Source organism: Lonchura striata, chromosome Z, assembly GCF_050655825.1.
Source record: "Lonchura striata isolate lonStrDom1 chromosome Z, ASM5065582v1, whole genome shotgun sequence".
Classification (NCBI taxonomy): Eukaryota; Metazoa; Chordata; class Aves; order Passeriformes; family Estrildidae; genus Lonchura; species Lonchura striata.
In genome coordinates this window covers 33689118-33701301 of record NC_140740.1, presented here as the reverse complement: position 1 = coordinate 33701301, position 12184 = coordinate 33689118, and the positions used below count along the sequence as shown (strand labels likewise).

At 35.9% G+C, this 12184-nt stretch overlaps 1 long non-coding RNA gene across 3 annotated transcripts in view; it reads left to right on the top strand.

The window, feature by feature from the left end:
- The first annotated feature begins 2302 nt into the window (after window positions 1–2302).
- Window positions 2303–12184, top strand: part of LOC110479142 (uncharacterized) — a 28324-nt gene continuing 18442 nt past the window's right edge. Inside the window, exons 1-2 of one of the 3 annotated variants that reach the window (XR_014951581.1) lie at window positions 2303–7909; window positions 10076–10238. This is a non-coding gene — a long non-coding RNA (uncharacterized LOC110479142). The remainder of the gene's footprint in view (window positions 7910–10075; window positions 10239–12184) is intronic. The other 2 variants (XR_014951582.1, XR_002466871.4) reach the window with 2 other exon arrangements.

The following is a 12184-nucleotide window of genomic DNA, read 5'->3' as shown; positions in this document are numbered from 1 at the left end:
TTTTATAGAGTGAAATAACTTTAAATAGTATACTAAAATTAGTAAAGAATTAACATAGCATGATTCATACTTATACTGTCATTTGTGTGTATCATGATGAGACCGAAAGGAAGGCTGCATTAAAACATCTGAAGACACCGAGGATTTTTATCAATTCTGCTGTAGAATTCTGCTGGGTAAAGATATTAAATATATTGGTTAATAATTTTAGTTAAGAATTTTCTCTGGAGAATGTTGAAGTTCCTAGCAGTTTCCTTATTGTTATAGTTCCATCTTCTTTAATGCTTCTGTCATCTTTCATTGACCAGTACAACTTAAACTAAGAGTCATATGCTTTAGGGACTTTAGAGACTTACAGATGAAACTGAGTTTGTGGAATCATACTTTCAATTTTTAGTATCTGGCAGTCTGAAACAAGAGAATTCATGCAGTCTTAAAATTGTATTTTTCATTTATTTCTCACTTAGGTTTATATATAAATATATATAAAAACTATAGTCCTCTTGAGCTAAGGTAACTTTTCCTTTGACCAAATCCAAGGAATAACACATACCACACCAAGGCACACTTTATGGGGAATTTTCAGTTGGATTTACATGTTTAGCAAGTGAGATATTCAGGAAAAATTTCACTAAGGACCTGAAATTTAGAATTATTCTCTATCAACCCATACAGCAATGCACATTGCATTTTCGTTAAAAATAAGGGGTTTTAAACTTCTTAAACTAAGGATACTAACAGTGGTCTGGCAGTCTAATTTTTCCCCTCAAAAAGCTCTATTTTAACACAGTACTTCTTACTATGTGGAGGCACTGCTTAATAAGGTGACAAATATAGGCCAAGACACCAGAGCCCAAAAATGCCAAGTCAGATTGCAACAACTCTGCTCTGGAGAACAGAATGGATGTCTGACTGTTCAAACTGCTAATCTTTAAATTTTAACAGGGATTCACTGGCAGAAAAATTGCTGCTTCTTACTAAGGCTCTGACCCATGAACGTGTTAAACACATACTTTTTTTGAAATAAGAGAGACCTGATGAAGTCCAAAGAATAGCTGGAGGCCTAAAGCTGAGCAGATATTTAGCTTTTTCCAGTTTAAGATTTCAAGAACTGGTTATACCACAAAAGAGCATATTTGTATGGAGGAAGTGGATAATAGAACTAAAACTTTTCAGTACCATGAAATGTATAATTCCTTTCTCACAACTGTGTTACACTCTTGCATAATTCTTTACCCAGCCCCTTAGATTAGTAGATTAGTATAACCTAAGTATGTTCCTACTCAGGTCCCTGATCATAAATAAGAAGTTGAGGATATTAATATCTCCACATTATAGGATTGTAGGGTCAAGTAATCACTTTAATTATCAAATTAAAGTGATGATAAAATAAAATACAATACAATAAAATAAAATAAAATAAAATAAAATAAAATAAATAAAATAAAATAAAATAAAATAAAATAAAATAAAATAAAATAAAATAAAATAAATAAAATGATGATGTTTAACAAATTTCCATCACTTTAATTAGTAAATTATTCTCTTATTTATTTATTTTAGAATTGCTTTCTTTTTTCTCATCCTAATTTCATTAAATTAAATAAATATCAAGACAAAAAAATTCCAGTATAGCACAACACCTTTTAGGATAAAATAGTGGTTTATCACAACTTTCTATAAAGTGTTCAAGGTAGGATATTTTAAGAAGCTGTAATTCCTCAGTAAAAACTATATGTGAAAACTAAGACAGATCACATAAATACTGTAAGTGAACAAATACAATAATGTTTTCAGCAACAAAGACAAGGAAATACGGTGTGCTGATACCACTTTGTATGTGAGGGGACCATTTAATATTACCTGAAAAAAGAACGTAAGATGACTCCCTGTTATTCTGTGATGTTCAACTTTGTTTCTAGGGATATTTCTATCAGTGGGTGCCAGGTTCAGCATTTGTCTAGTCCCTTCTTACTACCTAAAAACATTTTTGCTCATCACATACTCTACAAAAAAAAAACACAGCTACGTACTGCGTTGAAAATGGTCATGGAAAGGGGAATACTGCTTTCGTTGGTAACAGTTTAGGGGAAATGCCAATAAAATTACAAGCATAGTGTAGATAAACAAAAGGGAAAAAAATAGCTTATAACTGAGCAATTAATTTTCATTATATCTCTTCTATTATTAACACTTCAGCTGAAATTCTTTTCATGACATGTATTTTTGTAGATATTAAAGGATAGCAGTTATAATGTAGTCTGCAAAAGAATATTCCATTTCATAGTGCAATAGATATAGCAGAAAAGTAATTTAATTCCAAAGTTGACATATACAAAGTAATGGCAGCTATATATATTCAGATCATAAACATTTGCAAGACTACCCTATAGGGTAAGCAGCCTTTTGTCAGAAGTCTTGTGTTTTACAATGTAGAATGGTCTTTGATCACTCAGCTCATGTCAGCTATACTAGTCACCAAACCTTCCACTCTGAACAAGAAATATGTGAAGTTAGGTTTTACACAAGACTTTCACTACCTTTGTGCCATCATTTCAGCTTGCTCTAAGTCACAGGGAACTACTGAGGGAGTAACATATTGCTGTATCCCTTTTTCCTGATGTGGGAGTTTATTTCACTTTCAACTATTTCACCTTTCCTCACATCCTTTTGTTAGTTGTCTAGTAGGAAAAATACGGCAACCTGCCTTCAACTTTGGTGGCTGCCAAAATATAGATGGGGTTTGTAAAATTAGTCTGAAAAAATAATTTTTTCTAAATCAAGACCTATTCCCCAGGTTGTCACAAGGAAGTTGGATGTAATTATGCTGTATTTTATAACAGATTTACATGTAAAGAAAAAAAAATGAAATTACCTAAAGTGTTTACTTATTTCTGTAAAATGTATGCAGGTATTCTTATAAAAAATGTATTACCTCTGGTTGTTCCTCTGTGCAATGTAAATGGCTTATTTGGCCAAAACCAACATGAGATATGAAGAGAATGCATATCATAACACAGAGTTTCATATCCTCTCTTGCCTGTAGAGGTGATTAATTTAAAAGTCAACAATTTAAATATTTGCTTTCGTTTGATCAGGAGTGTAAAATTCAGTATTCCAGTCTCAGGTATCCAAGCACTGTGTAGGTCCCTAATGAGGCTGCTTTCCTAACAAGAATTCCATAAAAATCAGAGGAGAGACATGTTTCTAGAGTGTTAGAATGAGATCTGCTGTGACTTAAGCTCCCATAGTCCTTAACTGAAAGGATAGATTCTTTATCAGAGAGTTTCCAAAATGACTAGCATTTTTTTCCTCTGAGTAGGGTGGGATTTAGGGGATTTCTTTAAGGGAACTGAATGAATCCTGTAAGTCTTACATGATATCAGACTCTCTGCATGTTTTTCTAGTATAATAAAAATAGTCAGATATCTATTAATTATCAATTAATAAATAATTACTTTTAATGCTTTTCTCCTAGAAATCAGAAAAACTGAAAAAGCTGAGATATTGCTATCAATAGAGAACTGGTTTACATCCCACCCCTTCTTACTCTCTCACATCTGGAAAAGCCCCTCACTTGTTTACTTTTTGTGACTCATTTGTTGTGTTGAAAAGCTGAACAAACTCCTGACTTTAGGCCACAAATGTAGTGTTTTCTGATAAAGCTTTAGATGAGCAAAGTCACAAATATGTGAATCACTGAAGAGTAGAGGGACACACTCTTTGAGTCTGGAATTATTATAAGAGCAGCACTGGCCTGTAATTAGATTTTTCCATAATTAAACCTTAAAAGCTGCTATTAATTGTGTTGCTCTAGTAATGGCATTCTAATGAAAGAGGAGAAAACTGCCAAGCACAATCATAGTTGTTTGCACAAAGAAAACAAAGTAGAATAGTCAAATTTACATCTGCAGAAATTATTCTCAACTAGTGTATTGTACAACATTACTGCATTGTTCTGAAGCCCATTGCCACCAAAATATGGCCATTTACCCTATTTTAAATATTAATTAGGAATCTCAGAAAATTATGTATTGAAGCATAACAAAGATTTTCTTCTTTTAAATACTGTAAGGTGAGAAAAATGTGATTACAAGCAGTGGAATGTGCTTGGAGAAGCATGCTCTGTCTCTCCAAAGTATAGCATGAGTAATGCAAGGTTACTGCAGTAAGTACACATTTCTTATTGGGTATCAGAGAAATGGGTCTGTAAAATCCATATCATTTGATAGAACATACATCACCATTGCCCTAGAGAGTACTGAACCATAAGGATCATGAGGCTACATATTTAGTAAAAGAATGTTTCTAATCTTTTCTCTCAGAAAATTCTATGGAGATGAGTGGGGGATGGGAGAGAAAGCTTATAAATCAAGTATAAAACCAAGGCAAACCACAGAGCTGCTGCAGAGACATGAGGTATATCCTTTCCTTCTATTTAATGACATTTTATTTTAAGTGCCCCTCTACCCCCAATATTTTTAGTAGCAACATTACATTACAGCAGCACTCTTAGGGAAATACATGAGATTCACATGAATAACACGTACGTTCATTATGATCAGTGCTGAATTCCAAATGAGAATAGATACACATTTTTTTCCTCTCTGTGTTAACCTTCAAGGCAAGTCAATGCTTTTCAAACATCCCAGCCTGGTTAATTTGGAAAACAGTCTTAAAAATACCACTGACAAGTCAGATTGAATCAAAGCTGTGAGGAATGAAGGCAAGGAGAAGGAGGGGAATCATGACTGCAACAGCAAGGAGACACTGTGTGAGGGAGGGAGGTGAAAATGAGAGCTAGCATCAGCTCCCCCGGGGTCTGCTATAATCAGCAGACAAATGGTCTATACTCATGGCATGTATTCATTCTGCAGCAACGGGCTGCCAACAAGATCCTTCCTGCGACTGTTTGGAAATAAAGTACTAGTCTTCTTCTATTCAGATGCTTTGAAACTAAGAAGAACTGCTGACAAACACTGCTTTGGGCATTTGACACTGCTTTTTGTTCTAGTTAGACAGTAGAAAATGAACAAAATAGGAATATTCTACAAGAGTCTCAGTCTTAGCTTGCTAAAATATCATGGTTTAAAAACTGGGGTTTTGTCTTTCTCCCCTGCCTCCTCTCAATTGTTTAAAATCAAGGAAGTGCCCTACCATTTTTTCCTACTGGCAAATGAATGCTTTCTTCTGTTTCTGAATCATCATTTTTTCAGCTGCATGTCTGTGCATGAAAAGGACATTAATACCACACATAGCAAATATATTTACATATTCACGATCTAGATATGTTTTAGTTTGTGTAGCTCCTGTCTCCAGACATGTGCTTTGGATTTTGAAATTTGAAAATTTAATTTCAAAATCTTTTAAAGGAATTTTCACATTCCCAGGAGGATTCTAACATTAATTAAATTAATTTCCTCTTTTAATACAACAAAAATACCTTTGAGTCAGTGAAATGCCCATAAACATGGTGTAACAATAACTCCGGAGCAGAACAAGTGTTTGTTTTTGTTTGAAGTACATTATTTTTTAAATGTACTTTTATCCTGACATATTGTGCATTGGACACTAATGAGTTCCTCTGTGGAATGAAGTTACCTACATGTTTAAGTACATAGGTACCTCATGTGTGCATCCGTAAAAGTCAAAAAACCTTTAAAACCACATCTCAATTGAAAGTGACAAAATATAGGTAGACTGTTAACATAGAGCTAAAAGACTCATAATGGAATTAGATAATTTTTTTAATTCAATGATTCAGATGGATTCATTGATGGAATAGCAAATAATTTCTGAAGTCACTAACACTCTAATATATAATTGCAGGATAGTGACTACTTAACCATTACATTTAGCTGTTCTGCTATGCTCCAGAGTTTAATTATCACTCAACCTCAGAAGTGACACTTTCTCCTCTCTCTGTGAAACAGCAAAATCAAATTTCTGTCACAGTTTGTGTTATAATACGTTATCATAAATTCACACAAATCGTCCAGTTTAGGACAAGGGATTATAGTCATAGATACCTACTGATACAAAGCATTTACGATGTGCAACTGCTATTCCAGCCCTGGTGGAAGAGAATGTGCAAATGTGAAAGTTCATCACCATTTCTTGGTCTGGCTGTGATAAAGAAACAGACAGAAAACAGGCTGTTTTTTCCCACTTCTAAACTGCCTTAAAATCTCATAACAATATAGTCACAAAGGCAGAAGAACTTTGCATAAGTGTTCCAAGCAAAGGGTCAATGAGCCAGTGAATAAAAACTGTGTGAATTTAATGAATGAGATCTTGGCTGTGTGCCACCTGCTCATTCTTTTGGATGATCAAGCCTGTGATCATATATATGAACATCAGAAAGGAACTTGCTCTAGATGTTGGTTTTTTTCAATGTGGTACATATCTATGAACAGTGCAGAGGAAGGGCATAGCATCGATTGTAGATCAAAATAAGACATTCTTGCTTTCTTATTTTTTAGTGAATGCTGTTCTTTCAGTAGCTAGTGGCTAGGCAGTTTAAGAGATTGTGTTTCTGCTTCTCAAGAGGAGAGGACACAGTGGAAACAGATGTCTCTTTTGCCAAAGTTTTCTGTCCTAGATGAGAAGGATTGTATTTACAGCTGCTATGGCTGGCAGCCCCTGCAACTCAATATTTATTTGCCTTGTCCAGCTCTGGAGTAGAGTAGTAATTGCTGAGGTAGAATATAGCTTCTAGAGTTTTTCACTTCCCTCTGTACATTAGCAAGTTGAGAGAGAGAGAGAGAGAGAGAGAGAGAGAAATAGAGAAATAAAGAAATAGACAGATACATAGAGTGGCTGTGTTAATATTACTACCTGGAGGAAGACCCTAGAAGATACTACACCAGGCATGTATAACCTATTAATATCAGGACTAATTAACAGTTAAAATCTTTCACTTCTTATTATTGATTGCTGTTGTAGTTTGACACGGAAAGAGAATTTTTTCTGGAAGGAAGAGGTCAATTTAGATATTGACTAATTGAAAGTAGACACGCCTCTGAGAACACAGAGGGGTTGAAAGCAGAATTCCCAGGGGAACTCGCTCTCTTTGGTTCCGGTCAGCGTGCAGTGCAGACCTCCCCTGCCCAGCCACAAGCTGGGTGGGGGAGGGGAAGGCCCCATGGCCTGAAAGGTAGGCCCCAAGGGTGCTGGAAGGACTGGAACCGGGCTGGCCCCTGCAGATGGAAGGGTGGAAGAAATCTGGGATGTCTCAATTTCGTCTCTCCCTCCCCCCTCCCGGTTTCTCTCCCGAGGGGGAGAGAGAAAGAGGCGGTGGCGATCCTGTCCTGCCAGCAATTCCACCGCGAGGAAGGAGGAGCGGGGGGAGCTGCTGCAAGGTGCCCAGTTGTGTGGGAGTTGCTGAATGTCTGGGCATCGAGCCATCCTGGGAGTTCGGACTTTTAACCCTTCCTTGAGAAATGAAAGCTTTGTGAATTTTCCTTTCCCCTCCTCGGTTTGAAAGAGAGGAAGAGGGACACCTTGGACCCTGGGATGTTAGAAGGAGGAATTCTGGATGGGAGGGGGACAAGGAGTGGCTTTTGGCTGGACTTTTCCGTGTTAGCCACAACCTGAACCAAATCTTCTCCTTCAAGAGGGACTGTGTTTTGGGAGGATGCCAGTGAGTCAAGAGACCTGCTTCAGCTGGGAAAAAGACAAAAGTGGAGTGAACAGAGAAAAGCTTAGGGGGTTTGTGGTGGCGCCCCCTTGCCCTGGAAAGGAAAGAGAAGAGAAGAAGATCTCTGTTCTTGAGCCCTCGGCCCCAGGGGAAAATGGGGGGGACTGTGGTCCCAAACAATGAAAAACTGAACTGTTGTTTTCTCCCCTCTTGGCAGGGCATCCTTAAAAGGAAAAATCCTAAAGGCAGTCTGACCATCCATGCATTGTGGTGAGAGCACTGTACATAGAAAGAAGGGTCACCATGGCAAACTTTTTCTCCAGGCGGTGCCATGTGTAACATGGAAACACAAGATGTAGAGCTGTGTTTCTTAGGGGGTCTGTGGCACAGGAGAGACTCTGTTCCCTCAATAGACTGAGTATCAGTTGTTTGAAGGGTAAAAACCTGATTGGGGTCCAGATTGTGTCTCACTGTGGTTTGTTAGAGTTGAGTGGTAGGGGGAAGAATGTTTTACAAAGTTTTCATTTAATCTTTATGTAGTTTTTTTTCCCCCTTCTTTAGTTTTCTCTTTTCTTTTGTAGTAATAATTTAATAAACTTTTTTCCTGTTATTAGGCTTAGGCCTGCTTTTCTCTATTCTAAATTCCACTTCACAGCATTCAAGATAAAGATCACATTTTCATGGGGGCACTGGCATTGTGCCAGTGTCAAACCATGACAATTGCCATCCTTTTTTGCTCTTTCTGAGAGACCCAAAACATACTTCCATAGACAGGTTATAGAGCAGAGATGGCATTTCTGTATCTATGAGTTTACTTCAAATACTGACACTTTTTTAAAATGCAAGTGCAATGGATTTTTTTTAGAAGATATCCTGTGAAAGTCACTGGTGTTAAGACTTCTTTGTTTTTAAGGTGCATTTTACTCTTCAACTTATTTTGCAATTCTGTGATACAATATTTGCTTTACTAGTTATGTCAAAAAAGTAAGCAAATGTGTTATTTTCTAGGAATAATACAAATCAGATATAAGAACTGTTATCAGAGAAAGATGATGATAATTTCCAAATTTCTAGTAATAGTTAATACACTGATGTTAAGGATTATGATGATTATCTTCTGTACGCTTCCATGATTAGGTCACAAACATTGTGGCAATGATCAGAAGCAGATCAAGTCAGTCTGTTAAGTAGTACATTCAAAATGCTAGATGTTCATATTCAGAAGTATGCAATACAATCTGAGGGCAAGACATCAGAAGGACATGTTCCCTTTATTTGAAGCAGACTGTTCCAGTGATGTTTGAGGAAGGAAGGAAAATGATTTTTGCAAGTTCACCTAGAATGTTTCTCAGGTCATGAAGCACCCCCCTAGCCATTCCTTTCCTCTACCTCTGCTTGCTGAACATGTCAGTCAGGCATCTTGAATGCCTACACTGATGATTTGAAAGGATTTCTTGATTTGCACCATGTGTTGTGTACAGTACTGCCTGAATAGAGATGTTACTGTGGCAGATAACATGAGCAGCAATGATCACACCACTCTCTCTCAGTCTCCTGTCTTTTTGCAGTCACCTAAATGGACAAATTCTGACACTTTTAAAGCTCACTTTCGAATCAGTTCACTATCACTGCAAAGGATCCCTGAAGGATCCCTGAGAGAAATGATGGCCAGTGAATTCAAACCTGCAGATGACTTTGGCTACAGTTTCTTCCTTGTAAATTGTCCCTCTTTCTTCATTTATTCTGATCATACATCTGTGACAGTGGAGAACAAACTAATAAACAGGCTTGTGAATGCTAGGAGTACATAAGGATTGACATTTTAAAGGTAAACATTGAGCCTTTCATCCAGGAAATGCAACAGCTACTGTATAGATACTGCTACAACTTCTGACAAATAGTGATGAGTGATATGTAATGTCATTCAAGATGAGAGGCAAAAACTGATTTAAAAGCATTGAATGTGAACCATGAGAGTGGACCCAGCTGCCTTCAAACTCTTGCTCTAGAAAAATTATCTACTTAAGTGCCAGGGATGGCATTAAATAGCCTTCAAATTTTCAGGAAAATGAATTAATTTGTGATCAGGTCCTTATGAGGCAGGGTTTAAATGGAGAATTTCTTCTGAAACAATTGCTCAAGCAATTCTTTGCCAGCCAAGGTTAGTTGCCAAACATTATACTTTTGCCAAAGCCCTGAATTCCTCCAATCTCCTCTTGAACAGATCCTGCAAAAACACCATGCAGATGGAACAGCTCATCTGTCAGGTGAAGTTAGGTCACATTTGTGTCTGCACAGATCACATTTGTAATTGTATATGTCCAGGATCGCCACTAGACAGTGTTGAGCTTCACAGTGGTGAAAGGCAGGTTCCAGGGGACCATATCCACATGCAGTGTAACTTTTACTGACAGTCTTATTAACTTTCTTTTTCAGCTAGGCATCCAGCTTGTGAGAGGCCAGAACAGACGCTGAATTACCTTTCTATTGCTACCAGAAGCAGTTAAGTTGCATGGAGATTTTGGTTTAAATCTGCATCCAAATTTTCAAAAATATAAAGCTTACATAATTTCCTTGACAAGAATCACACTGAAAGAAGGTAAGAATAACTCAATTCCTTGGTACTTCCATTTCATCCAAATCCCTCAGTGCAGAGGCAAAGAAAGTTGAAATAATATGGAAAGTAAAATTAAATATAGAAAGTGAATTTAAGTTAAATATAGAAAGTGATTTTAACTAACACAAGATAGAAATATTGCATGTTAGTTCAATTGTATATTTCAAAACAGTTTTCAGGTATTTTTCATTTTATACAACATCTTTTTGCCCAGTCCCAGTGAGTGTATAATCTTCACTCTTCCTTCTGCTTTGTATGAGGTAGATACAACTATGAAAAACAAGACAAAATAAATTATGAGTACTTGAAGCTGTAAATCTCAGGGTTTTGTGAAGCATCTGGGAGGTTGCTTAATCTTTTGAATCCAATAATGCTTTTTTGTCCTTTATGGATGTTTGCATTCTTTGGATTCTTTTATTCTCCATTAAACTTCATTCTATTCTGTATGCCCGTGTTAGCCTGTGCCATTTTTATCAAAGTGTGAACCAAAGATCTGGAAAGATCTAGGTATTACCAAGATGAACATAAATTAATAATTTAAAGAAGAATAGTTGAACACATAATTTACTCTATTCAGAGAGTGTTTTGTTAACCTTTGACACCAAAGTTTAACATGGAGAATATAATGACACTTTCCAAAAGGAGAACTCTCCGCTTGTAAATGTCTTTGGTTTTAATATAGATGGATATAGGTACACTAGCACTTAAATAGTAAATAGTATTTTAAGTCATTAACTACAGTATATTTAAGTTAGAAGTTTCTTTTTTATGTTGATATTAGCTATTGCATAATAATTTCCATGCTTCTGAGGCTGCTTCCTAAATGTTTGTGTTAAGAACAATAAGCTTCTCTGACTCACAAACATTAAATGCTTATACTGTTCTTTTATAGGAATTCTTCATTTTATTATTTTTTCTATTACTGTGAATCTTTTATAAATGAACAGCAGTGCCAAAAGTTTGTAGGAAGAAACAGATTTTGCATACATATCTGTTTTTTTTTTCCTTATAAAAGCTTACTACTACTACTACTACTACTACTACTACTACTGATTTTATGAATTAAAAGGAAATATTGTTATTTATTCAGAACATTAAAATTATTTTCCCTCAGGGAACCCATGACTGGCATTTACATGAGTGCTTTTATATTTTGATTTATTAATAGAGAATAAAAAAGGCATAAGCAACTGAAAAAAGAAGGCTATTTTCTAGAGGATACAATATTTTCGTGTATTCTGTTTTCCTGCTTTTATTTTTTTTTTTTTTGTTTATTTTCTTGGTTTTCTTTTGCTTTCTCTATTTATTGCTGCTGTTTTTTTACTTTAATACACCACAGAGCCAAGCTTAGAGAGCAACTGGTATGACCAAGGATTTTCAGCCTTATATTGTGGCTCTTCCCTACATCCACTCTTGACTCTGATCAGTGCACCAAATGTTTTGTTGTAGAACAGCCACAATGGGTTGAACTGTGTGCAGCCATGGGGATCTCTAGAAGGCAAAATTAATTCTACAGGAGTCACCCTCTCCATCCCATTCTCTCTGCCTTTTAGTTGCATCAGACTGATTCACTATAAGACTAATTTAAAAATACATTTGATAAAAAACCCACATTTTTGCAACATTTCCTGTTAGACATCCAATGAATCCATATAATATAAATTTTGTAACACATTTCAGTATATAGTGTAGGCCTTTTAAATGGACTGTTCTTCAGAGGTTCCATTTTAGAAGAAGATATTTATGAGCAAATATAAACAGTGGAACATATGCTTTTCCTTTTATATCCAGTAAATTATTAAAATTCACAACTAAATTATCAGACCTAAAAGATTAACCTTTTTTTTTAAGCAAAGTTATACAATCTTTTAAATATCCTTCACATGTTATAATTGTCCATGCATGAAAAAGTAGTTACAAGTATGAGT